This window comes from Melanostigma gelatinosum (genome assembly GCF_949748355.1).
Source record: "Melanostigma gelatinosum genome assembly, chromosome: 14".
In the NCBI taxonomy this organism is placed as follows: Eukaryota; Metazoa; Chordata; class Actinopteri; order Perciformes; family Zoarcidae; genus Melanostigma; species Melanostigma gelatinosum.
The window spans coordinates 23121171-23143673 of NC_136647.1; the positions used below are offsets into that span (position 1 = coordinate 23121171).

General features: G+C 46.0%; 1 protein-coding gene across 1 annotated transcript in view; it reads left to right on the forward strand.

The window, feature by feature from the left end:
* The window catches only part of opcml (opioid binding protein/cell adhesion molecule-like), a gene marked incomplete at its 5' end in the record, with an annotated part of 194383 nt that overhangs the window by 127401 nt on the left and 44479 nt on the right, over positions 1-22503 (forward strand). The gene's annotated exons all lie outside the window — the stretch shown is intronic.

Below are 22503 nucleotides of genomic sequence, written 5' to 3' on the forward strand. Positions count from 1 at the left end.
GCTACGGAAAAATCCGTATATAAATCGCACCGGACTATAAGCCGAGGCCTCAAAGCATGGGGTAAAAAGTAGCGGTTTATAGTCCGGAAAGTACGGTAACATTCTATCTGGGTAGTGGATACTCTGCCTCTTTCTATTTATAAAGCGCACATTCATATTACATTGCTCCTCATTTAATTTGTAGGCTGACTGGGCCAATATAAGTCATGCTGCGTGAGATTCAAATGATTGACTGTTCTTGTAAAACCAACCTGATATGACTTTTACCTGTCACTGGTTACACACTATGATTGGTTTCTGGATGGCATTTTAAAGTATAACTTCAGATCACAGATTGACAAACACACCATATGGGAATATCCATATTTCTTTCAATACATCCTGGAACACACTGAAGTACATTTCCCGTCAAACGCATCTTCCCCCGTTGGCCCAGTTGTATAGCACCCTTTGTCGTTGTTAGTCAGATTTATGTTGCAACAAAGCTTTCAGTTTGTCAAACAACATGACAACACCAATACGTGTGTTACACCCTAACACGTTGACATGTTTCAAAATCAATGGAATTAACACAATGACAAGAACAAACTCACAATAACCAGTCACATATATTTATATGACAACAAAGCAACAAATCAATCCAGCAAACCTGCAGCAACACACATTCTGCTACACACTCGAGGGCCATTCGGATATTAGATGTAAAAAAACAAACTCAGTTGACTTAAAGACAAACTCCATCCTTCTTTCTTTGTTGACAAAGAGTTTAATCCAACGGTTAAATCCCAACTCACAAATCCGTTTCTCCTCCTTCAGCCATTGAGTGTTAAAAAACAAAGCTAGGTAAAAAAATGTATTTTTATAAATTATAATACATGTAGTGTATTTGTGAAAAATTATTAAATTATGAAATAGCGATAACTTTGTGATTCTGTTTAGGCCAGCAGAGAAGGCCTTGCTGGCCCTGACGGCCCACTACTGCTTGTAAGTAATACTTAATCAATAGAAGTGCAGCACTAACTTAATCTCCTCTTCCTCTCTTCGAAAGCAGTTTTATCTCTGTGCCACTGTGTGCTGGAGAATAGAGTCTAGATACACACAAAACCTACAACCTAAAGCAAACTGCTGTCCAAAAGGTACAGATTAGCTTCAAGTGAATATGTTACCATAAATTAAGTGAGCTTGTGAGGAGAAGGCACCACACAGTGTTGGTCTGGTCCAAAGAGGCAGTCAGTATTGAGCAGCGATTTGATCAATTCCAATAAATGTAGTAGAAATTATTGACATATACAACGTTGTGTTGTGACAGGCTTTTATCCAAATGAATAATGGCTACTGTCATTTCATTAAGCCCACAAGCATAGGTGTGCTGTCAATGACCGCAGGCTACTTTGGAAAAGGTGATGAGCTCTGTGGGATTTCACTGGGGCTGGAGGACTCTGAAAGAAGTCTCTAATCACTTAAGAGGTTTGCTGTGTGAATTAGGTTCTTTACCTAGAACCTCTACAACTGTAGAGCAATACAGGATTAGCAACATCATATTGGACTGGAAGAAATAGAAAACAACGAGGCAACACTAGTCTGACCATCAGTGATGCAACGGATCATGAAACTCATGTTTCAGATCGGATCAAAAGTCAGATCAGCACAGAAGATAAAAGGGAGCAAATGTAATTTGTAGAGATCCCTAATCACGTTTTTTTGCAGTTTGATACTAATCACTGATCAATGATGATCCGATTGACAGATAAAGATCTCTTTGTTGTTTGATTATAGCAGCTCGTCTACAAGTTTGCAGACAATTTTCTTTGTTACCCTCCCAAAAATAATTTCAACTGCTCTGAAGTCAGTGTAACCCATCAAAAATTCTTCATAAAAACACACAATTCAAATGACAAGGATATAAAAGATTGTATTCATGGATTAAAACAAATGTTGTCATTCATAGTTTTAATTATGTATTGTAAGCTGTGTTGGGAACGTAAAGGAGCGTGTTTGGGTTATCAGCATCTAACAAACTGAATTCTTGACATCAATAGATTATTAATGTAAGTAACAATTATTAATGATTATTAATAATAACGGGGCACCACCCTGCGAACAGGGACCAATAACCAAACGATAAAACTAAGTCTCATAATTGGTGTTCACTCACATGTCAATATTCTGAGTACTATTACACATTCTGTCAGGATCCAGGATCCCTGTCTGACCCGGTGTGTGTGTCCCCTGATCTCCTCTCCTCATGTGCTCTGTCATTCCCCTGTCTGTTATTGTGTGCCATGTGCTCTGTGTTTGTCCTCTGCCTCCAGACACCTCCCATGGCCGCACCCTTAATCGTGCACGGCTGAGGACACTCAAGCTGATCACCTCCTGCAGCCTGACACACCAGACTCAGGGCCCCTTAATGAGTATCCTGCCACTATATAAGCTCTGGCCCTGCAGTCTGGGAGTGTCAGGTCGTACTGTCTTTAACCGGCTGAAACCCCGTGGCATCCTCTGCCCTCCTTGTGTCTGTGGATTACACTCCGCCGCTCTGCCCTCCTTGTGTCTGTGGATTACACTCCGCCGCTCTGCCCTCCTTGTGTTTGTGGATGCGCTCCGCCGCTCTGCTCTCGTTGTGGTCTACGGATTACACTCTGTCGACTCCAGTATCGAGCCACGGGACTTCACGCCGTCAACTCACCAGCCCTCCAGTGTCGAGCCACGGGACTCACACCGTCGATCTGTCGCTCTACCCGGCTGGGGTTAAACGGACTACAATCGCCGTCAAGCTGCCAGGCCTCCGGTGTCGAGCCACGGGACTCACACCGTCGATCTGCCACTCGGGTGTCGGACCACGGGCTCCACACCTGCACCCACCTGTCTAGAAATAAAGCCTGTTGAACATTCACTTCTGTCTCCTGTGGTCTTGCTTTTGGGTCCTATCTGTGAACTCCCGTGACAGAACGACCTGACCATAATGGACCCAGCAACCACAGGAGCAGCTACGCTGGCCGGATATAGCACGCAGCTGGAGGCACACCAGCAGAGGCTCATGGAGATGCGTCAAGCCCTGCAATCCATGGAAGCTGAGGTCTCTGAGGGGGACCCAGCAACCACAGGAGCAGCTACGCTGTACAGCACCACCAGGCTGCTGGAGGAGACGAGACGTTCCCTGGAGGAGATGAGACGTTTCGCTGCTGAGGTTTCTCGGGTTGGCTGGTGCAGGCAGGAACTAGCCCGGACAGTCAAGTCTCCACCAGTTCCAGCACCCGCACTATTCCCGCCTGTCCTCGCTCCGCCGGTCTGGGAATCCCCCGTGCCGGCTCCGAGTCCCTATGATGGAACACTGGGGAAGTGTCAAGGCTTCCTGTTGCTATGCCAACGGGTGTTTGACCGACAGCCCCTGACTTTCGCCTCAGACAGGTCCAAGGTGTCTTACGTGGTCTGCTTACTGCGGGGAAGGGCTTTGGACTGGGCCATGTACACAGTGAGCAGCGACCAGCCTAATACTGTGGGGTATGTGGACTTTGTGACTGCTCTGATGAGAGTTTTTGACCCTCTGGGGAACTCTGAGTATATGGTCAAGCGCCTTCTCAGCCGGAGACTGAGCCATGCAAGGGTAGCGGAACACTCAGTGGCCCGGTCGACTCCGGCTCCCCGTAGTCAGACTGCATTGCAGCCGGCTCCTGTTCCTGTCACCTCTTCGCCGCAGCTAGCTCCGGTTCCTACCGCCTCTGCGGCACAGCTTTCGCCAGTCCCGGCCGCCGCCGTCTCCGTACCGCGGCGACCTCCAGTCCCGGCCGCCGCTGTCTCCATACCGTGGCGACCTCCAGTCCCGGCCGCCGCAGTCGCAGTGCAGCAGCGACCTCCAGTTCCCGCCGCTGCCGTCCCGGAGCAGCAGCAACCTCCAGCTCCCGCCGCTGCCGTCCCAGAGCAGCGACCGCCAGTTCCCGCCGCTGCCGTCCCGGAGCAGCAGCGACCTCCAGTTCCCGCCGCTGTCATCCCGGAGCAGCAGCGACCGCCAGTTCCCACCGCTGCCGTCCCGGAGCAGCAGCGACCTCCAGCTCCTGCCGCTGCCGTCCCAGAGCAGCGACCGCCAGTTCCCGCCGCTGCCGTCCCGGAGCAGCAGCGACCTCCAGTTCCCGCCGCTGTCATCCCGGAGCAGCAGCGACCTCCAGTTCCCGCCGCTGTCATCCCGGAGCAGCAGCAACCTCCAGTTCCCGCCGCTGTCGTCCCGGAGCAGCAGCGACCTCCAGGCCCCGCCGCTGTCGTCCCGGAGCAGCAGCGACCTCCAGGCCCCGCCGCTGCCGTCCCGGAGCAGCAGCGACCTCCAGGTCCTGCCGCTGCCGTCCCGGAGCAGCAGCGACCTCCAGTCCCAGCTGTGGTCTCGGAGCCGCAGCTATCCCCGGACCTCGCGGCCGCGGAGCCAGAGCCGCTCTCTGGTCCTGCCACCGCAGGGCCAGCTCCAGTTCCTGCCCCCGCAGGGCCAGCTCCAGTTCCTGCCCCCGCAGGGCCAGCTCCAGTTCCTGCCGCCGCAGCTCCAGTTCCTGCCGCCGCAGCTCCAGTTCCTGCCGCCGCAGGGCCAGCTCCAGTTCCTGCCGCCGCAGCTCCAGTTCCTGCCGCCGCAGGGCCAGCGCCAGTTCCTGCCGCCGCAGCTCCAGTTCCTGCCGCCGCAGCTCCAGTTCCTGCCGCCGCAGGGCCAGCTCCAGTTCCTGCCGCCGCAGCGCCAGTTCCTGCCGCCGCAGCTCCAGTTCCTACCGCCGCAGCTCCAGTTCCTGCCGCCGCAGTCCCAGTTCCCGCCGCAGCGCCAGCTCCAGTTCCTGCCGCGGCCGCCTCTACGCCAGTTCCTGCCGCCGCAGCACCAGCTCCAGTTGCTGCCGCCTCTACGCCGCAGCCCGCTCCAGTTCCTGCCGCCGCAGCGCCAGCTCCAGTTCCTGCCGCTGCCACCTCTACGCCAGTTCCTGCCGCTGCCGCCTCTACGCCGCAGCCCGCTCCAGTTCCTGCCGCCTCAGCGCCGCAGTCCGCTCCAGTTCCTGTCGCCGCCTCCGTGCCGCAGCCTCTCCCACACCCGGCCGCCGTCCCAGAGGCGCAACGACCTCCAGTTGCCGTCTCTGAGCGGCAGCGACCTCCAGTGCCCGCTGCCGTCTCTGAGCAGCAGCAACCTCCAGTGCCCGCTGCCGTCTCTGAGCAGCAGCGACCTCCAGTGCCCGCTGCCGTCGCGGAGCAGCAGAGACCTCCAGTACCTGCCACTGCGGCACCAGCATCCTATTCTCCAGAGCCCTTCCGCCCGCCCGGCCGTCCGCCGGAGCACCCGTGTCCGGAGCCCTTCCGCCCGCCCGGCCGTCCGCCGGAGCACCCGTGTCCGGAGCCCTTCCGCCCGCCCGGCCGTCCGCCGGAGCACCCGTGTCCGGAGCCCTTCCGCCCGCCCGGCCGTCCGCCGGAGCACCCGTGTCCGGAGCCCTTCTGCCCTCCCGGCCGTCCGCCGGAGCACCGGTGGCCGACGCTCTTCGGCGGCCCCGTGGCGGGTCAGATCCTGTCACCCCTCCTCCGGACCCCCGCCGCCCACCCTAGTCGGCCTTGTAGCTGTGGGGACATCCCTCCTCCGGACCCCCTCCACCCGCCCTGTGTTGTGTCTTGTGTTACGTCTGGAATCCGTTCCTTAAGGGGGGGGTACTGTCAGGATCCAGGATCCCTGTCTGACCCGGTGTGTGTGTCCCCTGATCTCCTCTCCTCATGTGCTCTGTCATTCCCCTGTCTGTTATTGTGTGCCATGTGCTCTGTGTTTGTCCTCTGCCTCCAGACACCTCCCATGGCCGCACCCTTAATCGTGCACGGCTGAGGACACTCAAGCTGATCACCTCCTGCAGCCTGACACACCAGACTCAGGGCCCCTTAATGAGTATCCTGCCACTATATAAGCTCTGGCCCTGCAGTCTGGGAGTGTCAGGTCGTACCGTCTTTAACCGGCTGAAACCCCGTGGCATCCTCTGCCCTCCTTGTGTCTGTGGATTACACTCCGCCGCTCTGCCCTCCTTGTGTCTGTGGATTACACTCCGCCGCTCTGCCCTCCTTGTGTTTGTGGATGCGCTCCGCCGCTCTGCTCTCGTTGTGGTCTACGGATTACACTCTGTCGACTCCAGTATCGAGCCACGGGACTTCACGCCGTCAACTCACCAGCCCTCCAGTGTCGAGCCACGGGACTCACACCGTCGATCTGTCGCTCTACCCGCCTGGGGTTAAACGGACTACAATCGCCGTCAAGCTGCCAGGCCTCCGGTGTCGAGCCACGGGACTCACACTGTCGATCTGCCACTCGGGTGTCGGACCACGGGTTCCACACCTGCACCCACCTGTCTAGAAATAAAGCCTGTTGAACATTCACTTCTGTCTCCTGTGGTCTTGCTTTTGGGTCCTATCTGTGAACTCCCGTGACACATTCAGAGTGAAAGTGAAGGTTTTTAAGTTCGAGCACAGACCACATATACAGTTGTTATCACAATACGCATGCACAAAGTAATCACAGACAGCTGCTCTTTAAAATATACCAGAGTTTATTAAGTTCTAATGCTAATGATCTAGTCAACTAATATCTGAACCAACAACAACTATACATTCATGAGCACGCTATCTAAAATCAACCGACTATTGAAAAGAGGGGGGGGGGGAGTGTGTGTGTGTGTGAGTGAAAAGGGGGGGGGAGCGAGGGAACAGCTCATTGACGTGTGACGTAGTTGGGACGTGGTGACGTCTCTCATGCGCGGGACCCAAAATGGCGGAGAGCCAACAGGAGACCCGGTGTCTACATGTGCTAGTAGCTGTTCAGCACGTAGCTAGATTAGCTCAAAGCTATATATGTGTGTGAGTTAGTAAAAGAGAAGGGAAAGGAACAAAACAAAATGAAATAAAACAAGCGATTACGATCCTCTGCGCCGCGCGGGAGTACGGAAGATTGCTCTCTCAGCCAGGGGAGAGAACAGCAACTCTTTGTCTCAGCCGGCGGTTCTGACCTCCTGAACTGATGAGAAGCAGCTTCGACCTCACTAGGCGGCTCGCTCAGCACAGATCACAGTAGCATGGAATACACGCTACTTCTACACAACCCCTACGATCTCAGCGATCGTTATGCTGCGTTCACACCGGTCGCGTTGATTTTTTGACGCGCGTCGAGATTACATACAAAGTCTATGCACAGACGCGATGAGACTGGCGCGCTGCGATTTTGCGATGGCGCGGCGCGTTGGACGCGTTATTGCAGTGCGGTGGACGCGTTGGACGCCGCAAAATCGCCAACGCGCGAGTTGAAATTTTTCAACTTCAGCGACATAATCGCGTGACGCTGTGGCGCGATAGCCTATCAGCGTTGAGTTGCTCCCCCTGTCATCACTGGCTTTCTGCCGTTGTTGAATCAGGAAATAAATCCTGTAGCCGTCTGTGTTCACCAAGAGCTCTACGATACCTCATATCAATAGAGACCGGACCAAACTATGTGTATACATACACATACAAACAATGAATAGACGCTGCCGTATTTACGTCTACGTGACGTTATTGAGTGCTGGTGGAGCTGCTACGATGTTAGCATAGCCTAGCACCGATCCATCAGAGCTCCATTGAGAAGACAAGTAACCTACAAATCGGCGGCATCATTACGTAGTTATTTCGGAGTCTTCCAGGACGATAAACCACGCCCCCTCTCCGGCGCTACGAGATTTTGCGGCGTCTGGTGTGAACACGACCGGCGGCGCGTTGGACGCGATTGTGCAGTGCGTTGGACGCTTTTTTGCAGTGCGTCGAAAAATCAACGCGACCGGTGTGAACACGGCATTAGTGTCTGCGATTATTAAGCATACACCTCGTTATAAAGATGAACACTACTTTAAGCACGTAAACAAGATAAAATAAACACAAATTAACTCTCTCTAACTCTGCCCAGAATCTATTCGCCTTACGGTACGATTCAATCGTGGTGATTGAGGGGAGTCTTCTGAGGGGTTTCTCCTGAGCTTCGGTGGGCTCAGCCTGCGGCGTCGGAAGCCGTGTTTCTCTCGGTAGGAGGATCGCTGTCGTCTGGATAAGTAGTCCAGCGGCATAGTAAAAAATACGAAACCAATTGTTCAAAATGTTCTAAAAGCACCAAAATTGGCACACATGTAGATTAATACATTCTGAACAATTTTGGATATGGAGGCATTCAAGATTCTCCCCGTAGCACATTTGGCGGCCATTTTTCAAAATGGCCGCTATTTACCATTAGCGTCATTGAATATGTACCATAATTTGTCTTTTTGTGGATGCTAGAGGTGATAAGTGTGCTAGAGGTGAAAAGTATTGTACAATTACACATACTTGTGTGCTTACCAAATAGAATGGCTACCATTTTACAAGAAAAATGAGTTTTACTTTGCAGCGGCAGCGGTGGTGGCAGTGACGGCGGCTGCAGTAATAGTATAGTGTTGAGTGTTGATTTCTGAAGAATGATGTTGCGCTCTTCGCACGATTATATATCAGCTGCCAGACCCGTAAAGGGAATCTAGAAGAGTTCTTCAGGCATGAAAACCAGCAATGCCCTCCAGCTTTATCTGACGGAGGGAGACTGTACCTAGGGAGCAAGAGTGACTTGCTGGTGTGCCTTGAAGGCCATGCTGAGCCTCAGTCTGAAGCGCCTACTGTCACTGCTGTTGTCCTCGATGGAGCAGTAATCGTACAGATGTTGAAGCCGGGTACTGCCAACACGTTCGAGGAATATGCACAGCAAGTGTTCATCCCATACGTTGTACAACAGCTCCAACATGTATCACGTCTTGACCTTGTGTGGGACAGCTACAGAGCAGATTCCCTGAAGGCATCAACCAGAGAACACCGTGGAAAGGGAGTACGTCGGCGTGTTGTCGACTCGGCAGTTATACCAGGAAATTGGCAAAGTTTCCTGCGAGTTGATGGCAACAAAGTGGAGCTCTTCAGCTACCTCTCCACCATGCTTGCAGAGTCCTTTCAAGAAGAAGGCAAGGAACTGGTGGTCACTGATGGGGAGCAGGTGATCTGTGTTCCACACCAAGAGGACGTCAACTCACTCGCACCATGCAACCAAGAAGAGGCAGACACTCGCATGATGCTACATGTAGCACATGCTGCACAACATGGTCACCACCAGATACAGGTTCGAACAGTAGACACTGACGTCGTGGTCCTAGCAGTGATGGTAGTCCAGAAACTACCAGCTGGAGACGAACTCTGGGTAGCCTTTGGGACAGGCAAGAACTACCGCTACATTGCAGCCCATGAAATAGCTTCCTCCCTTGGTCCAGAGAAGACATGTGCTCTTCCAATGTTTCATGCCATCACAGGGTGTGATACTGTGTCAGCCTTCGTCGGACATGGGAAGAAATCTGCCTGGGCAACATGGAACACGCTGCCAGAACTCACTGATGCCCTGCTGAGTCTGGCAAATGCACCCACAAGCATCCAAGAGGATACAATGCATGTCATCGAGAGGTTTGTAATACTCCTGCCCGCACAAGCAAATGCAAGGACGTCAACAAGGCGAGAAAGAAGCTCTTTGCAAAGAAGAGCTCTGTTCAGAACATCCCGCCAACCTACGCTGCTCTGGAGCAGCATGTGAAGAGATCTGCCCTTCAGGGTGGTCATGTCTGGGGCCAGGCATTGGTACCAGAGCCCGTGCTCCCTCCACCAACAGACTGGGGCTGGCATCGGAGTGATGATGGGCCCTACACACCACTCTGGACCACACTCCCTGAGGCATCCAAGACCTGCTATGAGCTGGTGTCTTGCGGATGCAAGAAAGGCTGCAGAAAACGCTGCAAGTGCAAGAACGCTTCACTGCAATGCACTGGTCTGTGTTTCTGTGAAGGCGAATGCCAGTAGATTAGGACAGAAAACTTGTTAGCCAACATTATGATCTGTAGACATTCATAATCCTGGTGACCAGATTTGAAAAGTTCAGAATCATAGTGTGGCAAAATCTACGTTATTGTATTACATGTATGTACTGCAGGATTACACAATACTGAAAGTTATTGTATTGGCAACTGTTTATTGTGTCCACTTAGATTTGTTCATTTATATTAGATCTATCCATAAATGTATAACTGTAAGTACTGTGCCTAGAGACGGCTTCTGGTCGACTATATAACTACAATTTGACCATACTGTAAACTCCCCGTACTCTGTGTATTATTTTGACTACCATTCCATTGCAATTTTGCCAGCAATTTGAAAAAAAAATTGAATTTTGAAATAAAGTATTGAAATCTTCATCAAATGTCTACTTTTTCCACAAAATGGCGGCAAGTTTGGGAGCCATTTTTGAGAAGATTCATCTAAATATCTGTTAAACACTTATTGATGTTAATTCTGATGTAAAAAAAGGAATTATGTAAAAAAAAAAAGGTAAATGGCGGCCATTTTGAACAATGGCGCCATATCTTCCACATGGCTAATCTTGAATGCCTCCATATCCAAAAATGTTTAGAATATATTAATCTACATGTGTGCCAATTTTGGTGCTTTTAGAACAATTTGAACAATTGGTCTGCTATGCCGCAGGACTAAAGGGAGTTTCGCGTCCTTATGGCCGGAGCAGACGAGGCGCTTGGTGGAGAGTGGAAGCTCTCTGTCTCTCGTTCTGAAGAAGTCTTGTCTCTTCACTTCTGCAGGATTCAAAGGGTTCGCTTCCTGGATGCGAACAAAGATAAAATAGACAGTTTGGTGAATTCGGCCAGCGAATTAACTGTGAAACCTAGGATTTTGGTTAAAAAGAGGAGCAACGTTGTGTGCTCCCTAGCTCGACGGAGGTCGAGGGGAAAAAGCCTTGAGGTGGGGGCTACAGGTAGTTTTGTAGAACAGTGGCTGAACCACAGGGGTCCTGGTGCTGTCTTGGCTCTCGGTCAATGAGATTGCAGCGGTGCATTCAGGTGACTTCAGGAACCCATCGTTTTTGGGGGGGGAGGAAATTCACACCCTAATGTGAAATTCCTTCAGAGGAGGTTTGGTGCTCATCAAACCACAATCAGGATGAAACCTTTGCTTGCAAAAGGGAAGGCCTGACTCTTTGTCCCACAGCACATGTTGAAGCCATATGGCCAGACCCCAACAGCTGCTTAGAGCTAGTGTTAGTAAGTTAAACCACTCATAAGTCATCTCTAATATCTATTTATTTTGTTGTGAAAATCTCTCCTGTTTGAAGGAGAGGATTTATTCAAGTTTCTCACCCACACTATATTTTAGGAGATTACATGTGAACACATCATGATGACATTATAATTTACCATCACCTAATACTCATTTTCACTGGACAGAGCCTGAATGCGTCATAATGTAAATGAACGTCACCTTCGTTCGTTAGCCGCTAGCGGTGCTGCCACCGTTACTAGCTCTCCTCCTGTCAAATTGATTGTTTACTATGAAACATTATCAGAGATTGGCAACTAGAAAGGCATAAATGCCGATGTTCTGATCGCATATCTTACTGAATATTGATGGATAATGATCATCAGAGAAACTTTATTTCACACTGTGATGGTTAACGGATCACAGATCGACATGGTCAGTTACGTCACTACTGTTCGTAAATGGGATTTTGGAGGTCATGATGGTTGACCTCCACAAAATGGCAAATTTTCATATTCACTTTCCTCTATCTTGAAGGGTGATTTCAGCAAAGTCATTTAGCTGGCTCACACAAAGACTGGCAACTGATACATGTTCAAATGATTTCAGATACTTGAACGAGGGTCCTGGGTTAGCATCAAGGCTGTATGTATGTGCAGGAAGATAGAGCAAGGAAGAATATGCTGAAGGACTCTACTACTGAGATGTTGTCAGCTTATATACATATCTTATATAAAGAGAGCTGCAGGGATAGGTATTTATGTAGGCCAACAGGAAGATAGCCTTTCACTGGTTCCCTCCACTAGAAGCCAATGAGATAGTTTCATAGGATTTTTGATTGTTGGAAAAAAGATGCTCTGTGGCAAACAAACGTTTATGACACTAACAGATGTTCTTCAGTAAGATAATCTTCACAAATGAACCACTTTATGATTTGTGATGCTTAAATTCATTCGGCAAAATTAAAAGCTAACGTTACCACCACTAAGCTAGAGGAGGACTAATGCTCCAGCCATGACATTTAGTCGTCTCAATTAGACATGTGTTGCCTTTTTTAAGACATGTTAAGTTAAGTTTTAAGTTTATTGTCATATACATTTACACATATACGAAATTTGTCCTCTGCATTTAACCCATCCCTAGCTTATTGGGAGCAGTGGGCAGCTGAGAAGCGCCCGGGGAGCATGTAAAAGCTTCTCTTCAGCTTGTGTAAACCACAGACCTTATTTCAGAGATCTAACCAACAACACATTCAAGTGACTTCAAGACAAAGGAACCGGAACTGTAAAAATGCTGAGTCATTTCTGGGTTTTAGGACTCATTCCTGCAGAACTCTATACGATGTAACTGAAATGTGAAATCAATGGCCTTGTTATGGTCAGTTTAAAATCAGCTGGTTGTCGAAGAGAAAATATAGATCTACACAATATATACTTTCAGCTTTAAAATGCCATAAAATACTGAAAAAAAGGTGCGAGAGGCCAGCACTGCTGGTAACCATTAGTCAGCTCATCAATAAAATGAACACATTGCTTAAAGGCTGGAGTTAAAGACAAGGAATTAAAGACCCAGCTATCTCAACCAGCATGTGGCGCTTTACTCATGATGATCGCAAGGTAATATATTTACGCAGTGCATCTCGCTCCTCCATTTTGGTTTGCTGCTGTCATTACTGTGGACCCGATCTTGGAACAGAAGATGCGACAGGTATGATATGAAAAGCAGCCTTTGAACTGAGAATGCTTGGAAGTTTGAAGGCAGGTGTCACCGTTTGTGCCTTCTACCAGCCAGCGGGACAACTAACCTAGTTTACTTTCACCTCGACAAAGCTCCCCCCACATGACGGGAACATTTGGATTCCTTTCATGTTTCCTTCTCTTGGAGGTGGCTGTGCCTCTGAATATATATAACCACAGACAAGAACACTGAACGTTACCGAGATATCTGTCACGGATGTCTGTTGGTCCGAGATGAGATGGCACATTGGAGAACTCGCTGAGAGTGATTCCTTTGATTTTGAGTCGCATAGTAATTAGTTATGAAAGAAGAGTTAGAATCTATTATAGATCTGGTGAATGTTGGCACAGGAGCAGAGGCTTTGATGAGGGAAGGTGTCAAAAGGTTCAGGCTCATCCTACAATCCTGAGCAAAGCTGCTTTTCTTCCTTCAGTTTCACATGCATATTCATATCTGAACATTGTTTTGGGTTGATATATTTTGACCACGATGACGCTTTGCTCCGGAGTGCATACTGTTCTGCTGAATACTGTTTATGTTGTTGTAAAATCACTCTGAAAACACATCTTCGTGTATCTGTGAACTTGGAGTGAACAGAAAAGGGGTGTGTTTGGGAAGGGGTGACAATGGGAAGAACAAAGAGGAGCAGTCGGCCAACTGAATATTGTAAGCTTGTATGCACTGGCTACATTTAATGAAAAAGAAAATCATAATAATTTGAATATCTTATTCATTGGTGAAGTGCCTCATTCTCAGAACAGAGGAAGGTGGTGACAGTAACACACAAACTGTAAGAAGTAAGTTACTCTGCCCCTCTGAACTTACTGACACAAAGCAACTGTCTCTCGACTTCTATTCTCTATTTACTGTAACTCACTACCCCAGGCTGCGGCCTACTCATTTGAAGAAAATATATTGATCCACTCACTGTGAATGAAGCTTAACCGCACAATGACAGCTGACATTAGAAAATAGAAAAATAATATATAGATTTTAAAGAAATACAACCACATCAGTTAATCTGATGTTAAATAAACACCTAGAGAAAGCATCCTTTTCCTTTTAGAAAAGCCTCTTGATTCCATTTTCTAATTAATTACTGGCTGCAACACCTTGGCTGTGCCAACATGAAGAGTGACGTGTCCCCGGGCCCCCGGTCACATCCACCAGCAGCCCCGGTGGCAGGGGAGCTGTGTTTTTAATCACCTGGCCACTGGCAATATCAAGCCGGAGGAACCCGTCACCCACGTTTCTTCATTCGTCTCTGCCGGAGGTCAGTGTGTGTGAGAAAGCGCTGCCTGCTGTGCCCTCGAACCACTGCACTTCTTCTCTTCCCCATTCAGAGCCTCTTTAAGGTGCCACGTGTTGCATTTTGCCCTCGATGAATCATTACCACATTAGTTCTGTGGCGTTAGTCTAATTGCTGTAAACAGAAGACGATTGTGGAAGCCTCTTCATTACATCCTGCCACCAGGTTTGGCAGGAAATCTATTGGATCGCTTCACAGCTACAGCCTCCGTTCATGAAACATATTAGGGAATGGTTTGACTTTGTACAGTGTTCAAAGTAGTTTGGAATTGACATTCGTGGACCTTTTGGCTGTTATGGCCCTAAAAGATTGAGCTGATTTTCACCTGAATGCTGCCTCCCTAAAGGGATGTCTGTATGTATCTCACCACCTCTCTCTGCTGTCACCAGAGATCCTGCAACCTGCAATTCCTCTTTTTGTAAAAACTTACATCCAAGTGAAGGCCCAGACAGCTCCAATATCCACAATCCTATTGGTACAAACCAACATAGCTGGAGGACGATGTCTTATACACAACAGCATATGGACATAATACTTATATGTGATACAACATTGCAGTTGAAATCCCCGCTCAGGCCTACACAACAGCTGTTAGCCACAAACTTTAACGAGCGACTTCAATTCAACATATAGCCGCAGACATCAGCCGCTCTCATGTTCCAGCTGGTTGCATTAGATACATTGTAAGAACTTTAGAAACCCTTTTGTGGTTCGATTTATTTTAATTTGCACACAGAAACTGGGTTCAACACAATGTTGTTCAGAGAACAAATTATGTTCAAGAAACAACTAATAAGGACCCGGCCACAATTTGTTCAAAGAACGATAGTAAGATAAATTGCAGATTAAGACATCTCTTTGGTCTAGGTTTTGCAGTTATCAGAAAAAAGTTGAAAAGCCATTTTCAACATAGTGATTTGACTTTGTTGATGATGGATGACAGAAAGAAAGAAAATGACACAGTTAAAATAGACTTGGACGAGAAACATATTTCCTTTTTGGATGGGTCTCTCAGCATGCTATTTTTATATCTACAAAAAAAATTTTTTTTTCTATTTTTCTTTAGCTTAATGATCAAGAGAGCTTGCCAAGGTTGTCTTTTACTCTGAATGTCTGTATTACCGGTATATCAGCCTTCATACCGGTCCAAAGGGTAAAAGTACAGGACAGAGAATGTATCCTAAACCGTGGGAACATGTTGAGGATACATATACAGATAAACACTTGTGTGCTTAGCTAATTAACAGATTTCTTCGGATTCAGTGTATTTTTTTTCCACACGTGCACTTTGCCAAACTGTTGAACTTTTATCAACTTTCACCATTTTGCCTTTAAAGTAGCAGTGCACTGCTCTTTTCCAAAGTATATATTTGTTGTCTTTGTTCTGGAAACTTCCTTCAGACTTTTCATGTAGAAAGGGGTGCTGAGAGTTTGTGAGAAAACAAAGCCTAATCTGCAAAATTGTAGCACTTGCTGGCTTCCTGGGGACAGCTGCTAGGTGGGACAAAGGAGGCTCATCCTAAATATAAGCAGATAACCAAATTTCATTTTGAGCTGAAATATTCACCATAACTTAAAATAACAAAAGGAATTCCATTTATAGTTTCTTTCCTAAAATATATAAAATATAATATTATGTAGGGTCCAGCCAATTAGGCAAAGCCACGCCTCCTACCTCCTAGGCCTTCACTGTTGTCCTGCAGCTGATATACCACCTTATAACCACATGGCGCCACAGTTATTATTAGTTTCTAAGGCTGTAACTATATATGTATTAAATGTACATACCTATGTATGTACCGTTCGGTACGAGACTTGCAATACGTTTGAATAGTACTAGAGCATTTGGAAAATGCAGAAGCTTTTATTCAGGAAAATATAATGTTTTCTGCACTCATGGATGACAGTGGTTCTCAGCTGGTCTGGCTGTGGGACCCACCATCATTCCACAAGTTGCAAATTGACAAGTTGCAGCCCAAAGAGATCGTCTTATGATTTTACTTTCACAACTTGAACATTGTATGTACTGCTCTGCAGTGTCTTTCCTCGTCTCAGCCTCCTGTGTCATGGTGTGTGGTACAGCTCACTCAGTCAGAATGCTCATATTTGATTGGCTGAGCTGCATCACGTGATGTGATTCACTACCAGGCTAAGCCTCTGCTGTTAAGTTTCGTTTCACGATAGTCACGTGCTCGCCCACTGACCAATCACAGCACACTGCACCTCGCGGCAGAGCTGTACGTGGACACTGAGCGGCACGTAATGCTGACGTCATTATAGGCCAGCTCGCAGGCGCTGATACGTCAAAGAATACGCCCAACATGTCAAACTAAAGATCTGATTGGTTGAAGGATATGACAATCAACAATATCGTCCCCATTCACTTAAACTGCACTGGATTCACTTGTGAGTCTGTAGGCCTCCAGCCTCGCTTCTTACCTAGAGACACAGAGGTGAGAGCTGATTGGATAAAAGCTCTACTTAAAACAAGCTGCACTGGAAGCAGAGCAACTGAGTGGCTGTGCAATGAGAAAATAAGATAATGGGAAAAATATTTTTATAAATTATAATACAGAGCAGCCTCACTTAGCCTGGCATTCCAACTTCAGACATAGATGTTAGTACAATAGTTTATTATATTTTAAATGTTTTCTTTATGTATTCTCTACTTTAACTTTAACCAAATTTCCACACAAACCAATTTTCAACAGGCTCCAATGAAAAGGCTTTGTTTAAACCCAAAACCAGTTCACAGCTGGGACTACTTACATTGTATACATGTGTACGTATGCGTACTTATGAGTATATAGATATTAATTGTGTCTCCTGGGCAGATTCATTTGTGGGGATTGTTAGATCCTGGGGTACTTCTGGCCCGATACGGGGCTACTTACTGACTCAGCTCTCTATTAAAAGATTGTCGAGCTGGTGTTCTTGCGAGGGAACTCGCCTGGATCTTCTAACTGCCGTTACTCCCGACGTCTACCCTGCTTCCTCCGGTCTGAGTGCACTCGTCGAGGGGCCACCCTGACCCCGGGTGCTCCTACCAGTCGCGTCGGTTATGGCAGCTTCCCTCTTCTGGATCCGTGCTCTTGGTAAATGCCAGGTTAGGTTTTAACGGCTAGGATCTGTTAAGTGGATTCGGTCTCTAGGATAACCTTACAGAACTCAGTTGTTAGACATACAATGGCTTTAACTTTTTACTGCCACGAGGAACTTTTTACTACTTGAGCAAATAAATGCACTTGAGAATTTTACTTTAAATGCAGATTAGATATTTATTGCAGGTTATATTTAGTTAGTTAGCAAGGGTTAAGCTACAGCTCACATAAAATGTTACTACACTTGATTCGTTACTTTAATTTTCTTCTTCGATTATACTCATTAGTTTTAGATGCCGAGACGGCTCGGTTGGAGCTGGATTTTCAATGGTGCGATGAAAAGGTTCTTTTGGAGTTGTTAGGAGCGAAGGTCCGGCCGGACCCTCAGTCCTCCTGCTCCGCAGCAGAGTCCGTTCAACAGTCCTCAAAACTCAGTACAAAGTCTTTCTAGGGCTGCTGCGTCTTCTCCGTTGTCCAGTTGGTAAAGGCGAGCAGTGGGGAGAGGTGATTCTCCGTCTTTCAATTTTTGTCCACGAACGGCGGTCTTCTTTCCGTGAACAGAGACGAAGTCCTCCGACGCGGCTGTCGAACGAGGTCCAGTGTTTCTCCATGGATGGCTTGGTCGGCGTCCCATCGTGAATTCCCGTCTTGCTGTTTGCAAGTTACTTCTTTTATAACACTTTTGGGCTGCCTCTCCCGTCTCTCCCCCCTCTTCCTCAACACGGCCCCCCTCAGCCCATGATTAACATGACATCATTGATTTGGTGCAGGTGCTTCGAAAAGTACCTACATTTTGTGTGTGTGTGCATGACGAAATCACCCTAACTTCCCTGTCTGGGTGTTCAACATCTGTTGCACTTCCCCTTTTCCTACACTCACACATTTCTAACACAGATTAGTTATAATCACAGTTTTTACATTTGTTAAATCAGTTTACTTAGTACACATTTGCTCATAAAATGATTATTGATCTCATCCTTCATCATTATTGTGCTTTGTGTCTTTTCTTCTCAACCATCATTATTTCCCCATCCCTTGAAGCCAACACCCTGCTTACTTCCACTTTCTCCGTACTTTCTACACTCAGACTGCACTATACTCAGATACACTTATTATTATTATCAGGTTTACATTTGTTAAATCACTCTATGTATTAAACATTTGTTATGTAACGATCATACAGTTTATCTTTCGATGACACTTTAACTATTGATTTCTGAGTATATGCTTTATGCTTTTTATATCCTGACCTTCCCCTGATCGTGTATGCATGCTTTCGAGGCAGCTCTCGTGAGCTCAACTCTTCTCGACAGGATGAAGGCGAATATATAGTCAGCCAGCATTAAAGGCATGACACTAATATTAATGGGGGACTCAGCTACGGCTGCAACTAACGATTATTTTCAATTAATCGATGAATCGGATAAAAAAAATCAAAAAACAAAAAAAGCATTAATTTCCAGCCCTTTATTCAAAAACAGAACTGATCTTCAGAAAGTGCACAAACAGGTTGCTCCTTGAACATCCCTGAGCTGTTAAAGTAATAATTAAAAAACAAATGGGACTAACACAAAAAACATACACATGTGAACAAAAATATGTATATTTTTGTTTAAAGGGACCTGAGCTGTCGGAACAATAAATAATTTATAAAAAAGAAAGAAAAATACAAATCAGAAAAATTTACAGGATTTGTTTGAACGTCAGAACTTGTTCTCTACACTACACGCACAAACTGAATCATCACCGTGGTGCTCCCGTGCCATATCCTGTCGCTTTTGCACATCTTGCAATGAACACACTTTTTCAATTTATTAAGTGTGAAATGCTCCCACACCTTGGACGACTTAGGTCGTACTGATTTCTCTGCCTCCGCCATGTTTCAGAACAACGTTACGGATCCGATGCTCTTTCCTCTGTTGTAAATTGTTTACTTTTATTGTGAAGAGCATGAAAACGGAAGTGATTTTACTGTGAATAGACAGGAAGTAGCATGATACGTGCTTATTCACGGCAACAATGACAACGATAAGTGAAAACCTAACGTATATGTCGGGCGGGTGCAAGAGCGCGGTCTGTTCACTGTAACAGTTGTTAAACTGCAGTTTTCAGGAAGTAAAGTGTTCCGTTCAAAACCAGACGTGTCTTAGTCGTCATTAGAAGCTCCACTTCACAACAACCTGCGCTCTGCTCCGCTCTGTTTTTCCTTTTTTTTTTCTCAAACATCTCCGCGATTTATTGAGTGGCGTAATAATCGCGCGACACAACGAATCGATAATGAAATTTGATAATCGACAATGAAAACTTTTTTAATAATCGATTATTATCGATAAAATCAATTCGTTGTTGCAGCCCTAGACTCAGCACTGATCTTTGACATATTATGGAATGAGTGTTGCTTGTAATTGTCCTTTTCATAACACAATTCATCTTGTCATCAGTCCTGGTTGTGCGATCCAGTTTTGTGAATGGGGGCATCCTTAATGTGTAAATGTCTGAGTTGAAATGGAGCATCAGTTACAAGTAATTACCTAAAGGAGGGACTGCACAGCTCATTTATTTTCAGCTATAAATCATACACAGTTATGATTCTGCTATGGCTGTAGCCAATGCTAAACCAATGCTCACGTGTGGAATAGGCCTTCTCGTGTTTAACTGAATTATACATGTGTTAGTGAATTATGTGATACTGGTTAAACGTGTTATAAACTAGGATCCACGTTTACAGCACGTTCTTGGGTGGCATTTGGTGAACCAACGGAGCAATGCATGCTAATAGAATAGGTAAATTCAAAGGTCAATGGGATACACAGCATGTCACTGCAGCTCAGATCCCCTGGTGCAAACCACACATTATGGCCATGTTATTCATGGCTTTATATTTATATTAAGAAAACTGAATCCACAGTATTATCTTCTTTCTTGTTTATTGTTTATTAACTGTTTTAAATTATTTTAGTGAAGTAATACGTTGTCTTCGTTACAATTGAGTGAAATAAAAAAAATTGTTTTAAATGAAGTCCCATTGATTTAGTTATTATTCATCATTGGCAGTAATTACACTAAACTTACAGCCTAAGCTAACATATTGGTGTCTGTACACCGAGCTGGCCTTATCAATGGCATACCATGAAAAAAAATGTTTATACCCCAAACCACATTACAAATATAACATTAAGCTTTTATTTTCTGTTCAGCTCCTGATAGAGCGGTGCCTATTGATTTTGTGCATAAAGAAGTGGAGACCAGTATCTTACCTTATCCAACAGAATAGAGTGCTGCACGAATGAATCCTAAAACCTGGAAATAAGCTCAGTGGGCAACACAAGATGAAGAGATTTTATTGTTTTGTTGTACGATATAAAATACGTCAGTAAATACCGGTACTTTAATTTGGAAGCTTTTGCGTGTCTTTAAAAATGACTTGATAACAAGTGTCTAAATGAGACGACTAAGCGTCCTCACTGGAACGCCAGTCCTCCTTTAGCTCAGTGCTGGAGACATGAAGTCATGTGACTGTGGTGTAGTTTGTTTACTTTGTTTTTACATTTCAATAATCAGAAAAGTGGTGTTTATCTGTGAATATTATCAAGTATGTAAGTGTCATGAACAGGGGTCTCAAACTCATCTCCACTCTGGGCCACATCAGCATCACGGTCGCCCTCAAAGGGCCGGTTGTAACTGTAAGACTGTGTAACTACCTTCTCCGAACATGTTGTTAAATAAGTCTCTGTACAAATATTGTACATGCAGTTATATAAATGAAAAATGATATTTAAACACATTTCTGTTGTTATAACATAAATCATTTTAATTGAGGGTTAAGAAACCCACATGACTCTATCAAAGATCAAACTATTAAAGAAAATAACAAAGACAAATATCAAACACAAGTTATGACATTAACTTTGTTCAAAGCTGTTTGTGTCACCTCTGCATCACTAATGTTCCTCCCTGTCGTCGTCCTGTGCATGGCAGCTACATCCAAGAGCTGCTCACTGAGAGTCAGGTCTGATGAACATGGATAGATGCGCTGTGTCCGTGTTGTCTGTGCTTTCATCAGCAGTTAATGAAGAAGACGAGTACCTGCTCATCTCTTAGCTAGCTGTGTTGTTAGATTGCTGCTAGTTCATGAACTCGGTCTGCGATGGTGTTTCTTCACAAACTGACATTTGTAAAAGTCTGTATCTGGTCGGAGCTCTGCTCACATACCTTCAGCATGCACTGGGCTGTAGCTGTGTAAATATATTCTGCTGTGATTGCAGTCTGCCTTTTAGTTCTTGGACAGTTTGATGTTTTTCTTGGAGGCTAAATTTAGCTCCGTGTTTGGTGTCAAAATGCCGACGTGAATTGTATCCTTCATCACCGACACGCCTCATAACACAGAAGACAGACCCGTTGTTCTCCTTGAAGCACAAACATGTATTCACTTTCCCATCTTTCATTACATTTTCTTCCCTCTGCATAAATTTTTCTCTTCGTGGACATTTTGGGATTATTTGTCGATCTTTTTCAATCGTTGGAAAACCTCTTGACGGGCTGTTGCCTCTCCTGTCCACCTGTTGTGATAGTTTTAATGTCGGTACACAGACATGCTATCTCATAATTTCAACTTTCTATCTCATAATTTCGACCATGGGGATACTTTTATTTTCAAGTCTAACTTTTAATTATTTTTCCAAAAAAAAAAAAAAGATTCTTTTTTTTTTTTTTTGCTGGTGGATTCGCGGGCCACATAAAATGATGTGGCGGGCCGGATTCGGCCCGCGGGCCTTGAGTTTGACACCTGTGGTCATGAACATGTGTTTGCCACAGAACTTATTTTTTGCAATAATCAAAGATCCAATGGAGAACTCCAATTGGCTTTTTGTGGAGGGGACCAGTGCGATGCTAACTTCCTGTTGGACTACAAAAATGTCATCCCTACACCACTCTGTATGGTAAAGAAAAATAGTCTAGTTGCCTTAATTTCCTATATGTGCTGGTTGGTTCTCCTGCAACACCACTACCATGTCTCAGCCCCAAGGATCAAAATCATTTGCTTTTTACTGAAACCAAACTCTCCTAAACTACACTGAAGAAGAAACATGAATTTTCCTCAGCCTGTCTCATCTGTTGCACTGATGATCTTAGAGTTTAAGTTGAAAGTGAAGAAGGATCACTTCCGACCCTTGATTTGATGCTACAATCTCACAGGGTACACTTAATCAAGGACCCAGAGAAACACATCAAGTTGGTCCAGTC